Source organism: Molossus molossus, unplaced genomic scaffold (genome assembly GCF_014108415.1).
Source record: "Molossus molossus isolate mMolMol1 unplaced genomic scaffold, mMolMol1.p scaffold_m16_p_13, whole genome shotgun sequence".
NCBI classification, from domain to species: domain Eukaryota; kingdom Metazoa; phylum Chordata; class Mammalia; order Chiroptera; family Molossidae; genus Molossus; species Molossus molossus.
The window spans coordinates 2,870,156-2,880,363 of record NW_023425348.1 but is presented as its reverse complement, the minus strand read 5'-3'; the positions used below and the strand labels follow the sequence as shown (position 1 = coordinate 2,880,363).

Genomic DNA, 10,208 nt, shown 5'->3' with positions numbered 1-10,208 from the left:
CCCCAATGTGGATTCCTTTACACAGGATGTTTAGGTGCTATCACATGTTCTTCTGTTTCTTTCATATCAAGCTTTTTTTTTTTTTTTTAATACCTAAATCTTTCTTTTTATATTCACTGCTTCATATTTTCCAACCAGGACACTCGCATATGATTGAGATGTTGAATGAATGCTCACAAATGCTAAAGATAGCAAACACCATCTAGGATAACATATGCAGTGAAAGTGAGCTAATAGAAGAGATGTTTGCAGTGTGCATATATGCATTTGTGTATTCCAATGTGCCTCATTTCAGCTGGGTACAGTTTTCTGTATTCACCTAGTATTTCTTGCAGATCAAATTGCATTTAAGCAAATTCAAATTTGTTCCCAAATAGATGTGTTGCACTGAAACACATTTGTTTTCTAAACAAGTGTGATACCAGCACTGACTGTACTTGCAACTAAAAGAGCCTTTATTGAGATACCTACCTTGGTCTATTTTTGTAGGCAGAAATATGAAGTAGCTTTAAAAATAAATTTTTTAATTTAATTATATTTGAAAGTTAAATAGATTTTGAAGAGTTTTGGAATGTGGGTATTAAAATAAGTGATTAAGTGATCGTCCTGTAGGAAGAAGCATTTTTTGTTTTACGAGTAATAGCCCAGACTCCAGAGATGCCTTCTATAGTTGTATCAGCATATTAATATCTAGCTTTAGGTAAGTTATAATAATAAGTGATGGCTGTCATTATCTTTAGAGTAATCACTAACTCTTTCAACTGACTTAATGGAAAAAAATGTAGTCTAGAAGTACCAATTTTCTTAATTAAAAATTGATCAGAAGAGGTTATCTTTACATAACAAAATGAAAGTAACAATACATAATAAATGTAACATTAATACAAACTAAGAAAATCTTGCTTATTTCAGCATTTAACCCGTAGTAAGAAGTTTTGTCTTATCTCTTCTCAAGTTCATCATGTTGAAAAAATCATAAAAAGAGGGAACAGGAACAACTGATAATAAATAAAAAAACTAAGTCCAATAAAATGAAAAGTATCTTGGTATTGAAATAGATCAGGACTTGGCAAACTTTTTCTTTAATGGAGCAGATATTAAATATTTATAGCTCTGTGGGCCATACATTCTATGTTGAAAATATTTAAATCTGCTACTGTAGCTCAAAAGCAGCCATAAAAAATACAAAACTTAATGGCTATGTTTGCACTCCAATAAAATGTTATTTATAAAAACAGGGAAAGATTTATAGTTAGCCCCTCACCCATAGCTTGATGACCCACTGCAATAAATGCGCATCAGTATCACAGGTGAAAAATAACTTTATTTCAACAATCTCACATCCAATATTAGCAGGTTACCTCAATCAATTTAATAATTCAAGCAAAAATTCTGCTTCCGTGATTCTCAAAACCACACTAAACGGCCCTTTCCACTATAACCATACCTAAGCCTCACCTTGATAGTGGCTAATTTAATTGGTCTGAGGATGTGGTCCAGGTATCCATGTGAAACAAACAAACAAACACACACACACACAAACAAAATGAAACAAAAAGAAACTACCTGTGACTCAAAGATGCAAGCAAGAATGAGAACCAGGGCTATAATTATTAGACTACATTCACTAAAGGTTCTACTCTATCACTTCTATTTTTATGTTGGGCACATTACTTTCTATGTCTATGAGGCAGAGACTAGTAAGCAGTTTATCTTCAGTAAAATAGAGGTGACTTGGATTCTGCACAGGTGGATCTGGAATAATCACTCCATAGAACACTTGTGTTTTAGATCTCCTGAAACAATCAGGGGGTATATATGTTCTTTTCTAGTGCTTGTGCATGTTTTACCTAAAAGGCAGCCCAGGTTTTGTAGATTTAATGATGACTAATCTAAATAATCTTAATATTTGCTACTATTTACCAGGGTTTCTCACCTCAGCAACGCTGCGGAGTTGAACTGGAATTTCTTTGCGGTGGGGGCTTGCTCTGCGCCGGCAGGACGTGGGCGGCATTCCAGGCTTCCACCCGCCAGATGGTAACAGTGCTTCCCCCTGCACTGTGACGATCGAAAATTGCCTTCACATTGCCCAATACCAGGGAAAAACATCAGTTGAGTACCACTGATATTTATTCAAAGCATATAAATGCTATTTTATGATAGTTTTGCACATGTGGCCGTAGTAGGCATCTTCCAGGATGACTGCCGATGATCCTCACCTCCTGTCTTCGTGTTCTTATGGAATCTTTCCTTGCGAGTCAGATGGACCTAATGATCCTTTCTAACCCATCGTCTATGACAAAAGTGATGTAATATCACTTCAGAGATAAAGTTACAAGAAGACATTGTCTTCTGTCCTGTTCAGTCTCTCTCGTTCCCTCACTGTCCCCTGTGATGTAAAGCAGCTGCGACCTTGTGAACTGCCCCATGCAGAGACCCGGGTGCAAAGCACCTGAAGGGAGCCTCCAACCACCAGCCACAGGGTCAGAATCCAACTAGCAAGCACTTGAGCGAGCTTACAAGTGGATTGTACTTCATTTGTGCCTTGTAATGACTGTAGCCCCATGACACCCTGCTTTCTGCCTTGTGAGGGACCCACCATCAGAGGCCGCGCCACACAGGGCCTCATTCCTGACATCAGGAACTGTATGTAACTCAGTGAAAGTGTGTGTGTTTTAAGGGGTTGAGTTTGAGGTCATTTACCATGCAGCTATAGGTAACTAATGTGGTGATTGGTCATTAAGTTAAGAATTATTAAAAATCCTTACTTTTTCATCATTTTATAACACAATTTCCAGGAATCTAAGTGATCCAGTGCTCAGTTATTATGCTTTTTTGTTGCTATTTTGTAGGTTTTAAATTTTTTGTATTTATTTATTGACTTATAACTGACATGCAATATCCTATTAGTTTCAAGTGTACAAAATAGTGGTTTGAAATTATATACATTATAAAGTGATCCTCATAAGTCTACTTACCATCTGTCACCATCCAAAATTATCACAATATTATTGACTGTGTCCTCTACACTGTATATTATATCCACATGACATTTATTTTATAACTGGAAGTGGTACCTCTTATTTCCCTTCACTTATTACTCTGCCGCCAAGTTCCTCTCTTCTGTGGTGACCATGAATCTGATTCCTGTATCTATGAGTCTGTTTCTGTTTTATTTTGTTTTTTCAAATGTTTTTATTTGTCAGTCATGGGAAGCCTATATTTCTTTTTTCTAATTTATTTAAAAATCTCTAATTTATGCTTCACAAGACACAATCACTAATAGAGGTGGGGGAAATGTAGAGAAAAAATTTGTTTGTGCCAAATAGAAAAAAGGACTAGAGTGTATCATAACAAAACATCAAGAAATGATTCATTTTAGATTGTACTAAGTATGTTGTTTTAATACAACAAAATATCAATTTTCAATGAAAAGAAACCTCTTCAATGATTTTTTTTTCCTTTATTGATTTTAGAGAGAGAGGAAGGGAGAGGGCGAAAGAGATAGAAACATCGATGAGAGAGAACATCAATTAGCTGCCTCCTGCACACCCCCCTACTGTGGATTTGGCCTGCAACCTGGGTATGTGCCCTGACCCAGAATCAAACCAGTGACATCTTGGTGCTGGGTCAATGCTCAACCAGTGAGCCACACTGGCTTCAATGAATTTGAAGAAACAGTGCAAATGTAAATTCTTAAAGAACCACGGAGAGAATGTCAATTTTTCTTTCATATTATTAATAAAAATAATGACTTCTGATTTATTGAAGATTGGGGAAAACACATGACTAAATACAATTAAAGACACAGCAATAGTTGAGCAGGAAAGGGTTGTCTGAGCAGGCCCAGGTTGCACATTCCAAACAAAGGTCTGTCTTTAGAACTGGCCTTTCCAAATTTCCTGGGAGATGATGTCTTAGCATATTCTGTCTGATGAGACTGTTTCTGTATGCTTGAGGCTTTGGGTCATGATGTGCAAGATTGACCAGATATTTCATCCTAATAATGTAATTTATGATAAATATCTGCTTTTGTTGTGGGGGTGGCTAGAGTTTGAGTAGTTGAGGTCTGTCACCTGGATGCTGAATGCCAGCTTGATTGACACTCGCTAAAATCTCTGTACTCCAAGGCTTAGGTGAGCTTCCCTGGTTGGCAATACTTTTCATGTGTAGTCACACATTGTTGTAGAAGAACAAAGTGTGACTCTATATGACTCCATGGCGAGGGGATACCTGGAAACTTGTGTCCAGTGTCTTCTATTCTTCATCTCATGTGCCTTTTCCCTTTCTGATTTTGATCTTCATTCTTTGACTGCAATAAATGTAAATGTGAGTGTAACAGCTTTCCTGAACCCTGTGAGCCCTTCTAGCAAATCTTCAAGCCTGAGGGTGATCTTGGGGACCCTTGATACAGAACAAATAGTTAGAATTATTATAAATGCATTTAGGGTTTTAGTTTTAGATGAAGCACACTAAGGTACTGTAGTAACTCGTGAATTACATCATCAGTACCACTCTTGATCCTTTATGAAGTGTCATAGAGAACAAGTACCAGAATAGCTGTTATCATCAAATGTGATCTAGCTTTCCAAAGAATCAATGTCAGAAATTACAGATGCTGTCAGATTCTGGAAACTCTCTGTAACTTAGCAAGGAACAAACAGTGAGCACAGTGAGAGCAGAGTTATAGAGCAGATGTCTTGTAATTGTGGAGCCTAACATATCACATGACAAAAAAGTGTTAAACAATTGTGAAAATGGGTAAGTTCAAAGAACCTAAAAAGAGAAGGGGTCAGTACAGATGCAGTCAATATGGAAACATAATCCATGCCTTTGGCTTTTTAAATAAGGTGGTATCTTATAAGCTTGGTCAAGCAAAGGATGGTCACAGATAAAGATGATCTGATTTTAGAAAACTGTTAAGATTCCTCACGATTTATTTGTTTATAAATTGAAAACCAATGTAGGCCAGATGAGAGAAAAATGAAGTCCTGTCAGAGGCAGATGACAGTACATTCAGATGATTAAATGATGGTCTCCAAGAGTGATTACATAGGACCCTGTCCTAAGCCCTGTCCTAGCTAACATTTTTATCAGTGACTTGGAAAAGGATAAAAATGTGTGCTTATAAAATTTTCAGATGACAAAAAGCTGAGAAATAGCTAAGAAGCTGCATAACAATATTTGAAAAGTTCTTGACAGCAATTTGTGTGAAAAAGACTTCAAGATTTAGCTGAATACCAACTCAAAATAAATCAGCTATGGCAGCCAGCAAAGTTAAATAAATATGAATTGTATGTAAATGCAGTAACACACACACACACACATATTTCAATTGTAGCTGTTAGAAATAACTTCCTACAAAATCAGTGGAACTAACAGAATCTACCTACAGATGTTGTCCTAACACAAAATTCTTGGTTTTTCTATACATGTCAGCTGTTCTGACACTTATGATTGACCAGGGAGCAACATAATCATAAGCTAGGATTCTGCAATATCTAAGAATTCTATTGTGACCAAGAATGCTATTGTCCTAAATGGCTTTATTAATTCAGGGAAGTGTCAGAAAGCATTAGAGGTCACCTCAATAAACACGTATTAAATTGTTTTAAGTGACTGATTTTAGCAAGAATTGTATGCTGGTGGTTGCTTTAAGATTAGAGAGATGGAGAGATGGATGACCTGCCACAGGGCTCTGTGTGAGAAGGGCAGGGGGACAACCCATATATCACCCTACAGGCCTCAAAATGGGCGGATGCGTCCCCTGCCGCTGGGCTCGTGCTGCCTCGGCCGTTTGCGAACCACTCTGATTTTGCGCTGTGACCAGGTCTCCTGCATCTCTCCCAGTTGTCCTCCCGCTCCACCCGCTGTGCCAGTGGACCTCAGCCAGTGGTCTGGGCCTTGAGCCTACAGGAAGCGGACGGGCGGCCGTAGCACCCACCGCAGGTCAAATACCTTGGGGTGGAGGTCGACCAGCGCCCACCCAGGTTAAGAACCGGCCCGCCAGTATTGCATGGGATGGTGTTGACCCAGGGGAATTCTACGCCTTGGTCTTGACAGACTCGGACGCTCCAAGCAGAAAGGACCCCAAATATAGGGATGGCACCCCATTTCCTGGTGGTCAACATGAAGGGCAACGACATCCGCAGTGGCACAGCCTCTCCGCTGACGTGGGCTCTGGGCCTCCTACAGGCACAGGCCTTCCCGCTACGTCTGGCTGGTTTACGAGCAGAACAAGCCACTGAAGTGTGACGAGCCTGTTCTCAGCAACCACAGTGTCCCATTCAAGGTGGCAGCTTTCAGAAAAAAATATGAGCTCGGGCCTCCAGTGGCTGGCACGTGTTACCTGGCGGAATGGGACGACCATGTGCCCAAGCTCCATGAGCAGTAGGGGAAGTAGAGGAAAGCCAGGAGACAGATAATCGCCCCTGGGGGCCCCAAGCACTGTTTTCACGTTCAATGATGCATGTAGATTTCTCCTCTTCCTGTTCCCATTCTCATAGGCGAGCAGACAGTGATGTAGGGTGACTTTTCCTTCTAACTGTCCTTTATAATTGTACAGGATCACACACCCTGGTTTATGTTTTGATCAAATTTAAACTCCATTTTGGGGGCTATTTTGGTACTATGATGTGGTCATCATATTGTTAATATAAGAATAACAACCCAGAATTCAAAGTAGAAACAATTTAGGTAAGAAGAACAGGTCTAAAGAATAGTGCCGAGCATCAAAATAGCTTTGAGGGAGATTAAAAAAAAAAGATTCATTGCCTCTCTCTTTGTGAGCCTGAATCCAAAACTGTGCACAGTGGCATATTCTGGGATGTGTTTTCATAGCCCTGTCTCTACCAGAGGCTGGCATTCACTAGCCCCCAATATGGTACATCTGGGATTCGTTACTAGGTGTGCCACTGCCCCACTCCGGCTCCTTGGAAGAGCAGCACTGGAAGAAACCATAAGGAGAGCAGCTTTTCTGTCCAGGCAGCCATCTGGATGAGCTGTAGGGCTGGTGAGAGGTCATCAGGGATCTCTGGGTCTGTGTCTGTTAAATTGATCACTCTTCATTGGTGTAGGAAAAGTAGGTCTGGAGTTGCTGAGTGTTGTGTTAATTCTGCTGTTTACTTATGTTTGAATAAAAATAAAAACATTGTGTGAACAAAAAAAGTAAAAAATAAAGGCCTCAAAATGAAGAAGCAAATAGGATCGAGGGGAATAAAGCAAGATAACTTTTTGAAAAATTTGCTGGAGCAATAGAGGGAATTATAGCACATGAAAATGGTATCCCTGTGACAACCCACCATCCCTTTATTAAAATCTCTAAGGCATGCCTGGCCGGTGTGGCTCAGTGGTTGAGCATCAACCCACGCACCAAGAGGTCACCGGTTTGATTTCTGGCCAGGGCACATGCCCAGGTTGTGAGCCAAATCCTCAGTGGGGGGCATGCAGAAGGCAGCCAACTGATGTTCTCTCATCGATGTTCCTCTCTCTCTCTCTCTCTCTCTCTCTCTTTTCCTTCTTCTCTCTCTCAAATCAATAAAGAAAGAGTAAAAATAAATAAAATCTCTGAGGCTTGCTCACAGGCTGCTCTAGGCCCTCTTTCTCTCAACTCCCTGTGCGTCTCTGCTGGAGCTGTGCTGTCCGAAAAGCAGAATGCCCTTTGGTGAATCAAGGGCATCATGGACCTCAGAGCTTGACTACCCTGATGAGGGGCAAGCATGTGAGTGCTAAGTACCTTCCCTGATAAGGGCCTGGGAAAGGCATGGCAGGTGAATACCATCATAGGCTGGGAGGAAAGGGCTGTGAATACTTCAGCAAAGGAAGAACACGGTTACTTCTTTCTCAGTTACAAGTTAGCAGAATGTTTGTTGTGGCTGTTTGTTTTAGAGAGAATAGATTCCGAGAAAAGCAAATCAGCATGTTTGAACTTCTGCCTCTAGTCTAAAAGGTGACAGCAAAGTTATTGCTAAATGTTTGGAAGGGGGAATGAGGCTTATATCATTGAAAATAATGACAATTATTATTATTTAAATTGTATAAGGTTTATAAATTATATAACTATAATAAATTATGAATAAAAGATAATTCTCTGTAATATAGGCCCTGCTTCCAGCTGTCTAAATGAAAGTTAAACGTTTTAGATCGCTCATTTATTCATATCACATTATTTGAGTGTCTAATATATACTTGGGATTAGGATATTATATGAATTCCTTCACCTCCTAGAGCTGAGAGTCTAATGAAAGGAGAGAAGGAAGTCCAGGTTTTTTCTGATCTATGAAAGTGGAGTGTCCTACAAAATCTTTTCCATAAGCCGAAAATGGCTAAATCGAAGAAGCAATTACCTTAGGACACATCTTGCTACGGGATGCACAAAATAAATCGAAATGAAATACAGATGCCCACAGGCACATTCCAAAGCTCTGGCAGCCTGACGCTGGATGATGAGTGCAGTCCTGGGAAGGACCTGGTGGCGCCCCCTCCCTGCACCAGGTGTGCGCTGCCTCCACACCAGCAAAGCAAACTTGAATGCTGTTTTCACTTTCTGCCTTTTGTGACCTTGTTTGTGAAAGTGAAAATCCTCTTCTGATTTCTTTTGGGTTAGTACAAACAGGTACTAATTTTTAAAAGCAAAGTAACCTAAAGCAAACTTTTGAAAAGTAGGGAATACCTGTACATCCTCAATGAAGAGGTATTCACTACCAATAAATTGTAAGTAACAACATCTCTATTTTCCTCAGTAACTTGGCTCATAAGGTGAGACAACTGTGTGTGTTGTCACAGATGCAAAGAGGAACTAGATTAGAGACACAGAGAAAATTAGGGATAAAGAGATAGATTGGATGCATTCTTTTAAAAATTGAATTAGCTTGTAATGGCATCAGATCACCATTAAACAAGGTAACTCCAATACACAGAGTTATCTGTACTTCTCTGTAGCTGATTTGCCTGCTAGAATAAAGAAGGAGTGAGATTTGGCAAAGGAAGGCGATTGTCTAAATAGCTTAATTTAAAAATAAATACTAGTGTGTTTTTACAGAATTAAATGTTGTCACCAAGGATTCATTTCAACGTTGTCTTAGATTAGTTCCTTGGAAACAAGCTGAGTTGGTGGTTCGCAGGCAGAGTATGGATGAGTCCCTCAGGAATGGTCCTGAGCAGCCCAGGGAGGAAGTGGGTAAAGGGAGAGTGAGAACTGCAGCCCAGTTACCACAGAGCCCCCAGCTGAGCCCACATGGGGCTTGGGGGTTGGAATAGCCCCTCAGAGTGTATTAAGTTGAAGGAAAAAAGTCCAAGCTTTGCCCTTGGCCCCACTAAACAGTCTTTGGATATGGGCTGACCCTGGGTACACGATGGCACATTGAATGAGAGAACTTGCTTCAACTGAAAGCAATTTTAGGGAAGACACGACAACCAGCGGTCAGCAGCGGAGGAAGTGAGTGCTGCAGGTTGGAGTAGAGAAGGGGGCCGTCTGGCCCAGACATTGCAGCATCCACTGTAAACACCTCGATGAATCCCATTCAACTCTCCCAAAATGTGTCTGTTTAGAAAGAATACTCGTCAACTTTAAAGAGATATAACTCAGCCTCTCAAAATTCAGCAAGAAACTCAGGTATAGATTTGGTACTCAAAAAGCATTTGGAGGCAGTTGAGAAGATGAATTGCAAGGGGAAAAGGTGGAGATTTGAAAAGAAGAGTATTGGTCACAGAACACACTAGTGGAGCCAACATCTATAAAGTTACTGTGCCAGAAGGACTGAAGGGAGAAACCAGCTTGGATTTTTTTTTTCTAGACCGGATTTCAAAAATGCAGCAGACAAATTACAGAAGATAGAATTAAAATTGATTCAGCCCATGGGGTTTGCTTGTATTCTACCTAAATAATACTGAAGAGCCAGGAGCAGACATAATGAGAATTCATAATTTTACAGCTGAAATGAAAGCCAGAAAAGTCATCAGAATGATAAACCTACAAGGAGAGAGAGAGAAATGTGCTTATATTTTTTACAAAACTCTTCCGTGCAACAAAAATTTCTTAGATTCCAAGGAATGGAGAAGCAAGGAAGGCCTTTGGGAGAAGACAGCATTTCCCTGAAAAATAACAGGTATATCTGAACACCCAGATATTGCCTCAAATGTTCCCTACAAAAAGATTTAACTCATGTAACGCCTAATTAAAGACTGTATATCTAGATAAAAGACTGTAT

At 40.0% G+C, this 10,208-nt stretch overlaps 1 pseudogene; it reads left to right on the top strand.

Annotated features, from left to right (window-relative positions):
- The first annotated feature begins 5,758 nt into the window (after nucleotides 1-5,758).
- On the top strand, nucleotides 5,759-6,394 carry LOC118627745 (annotated as a pseudogene).
- Nucleotides 6,395-10,208: the final 3,814 nt, after the last annotated feature.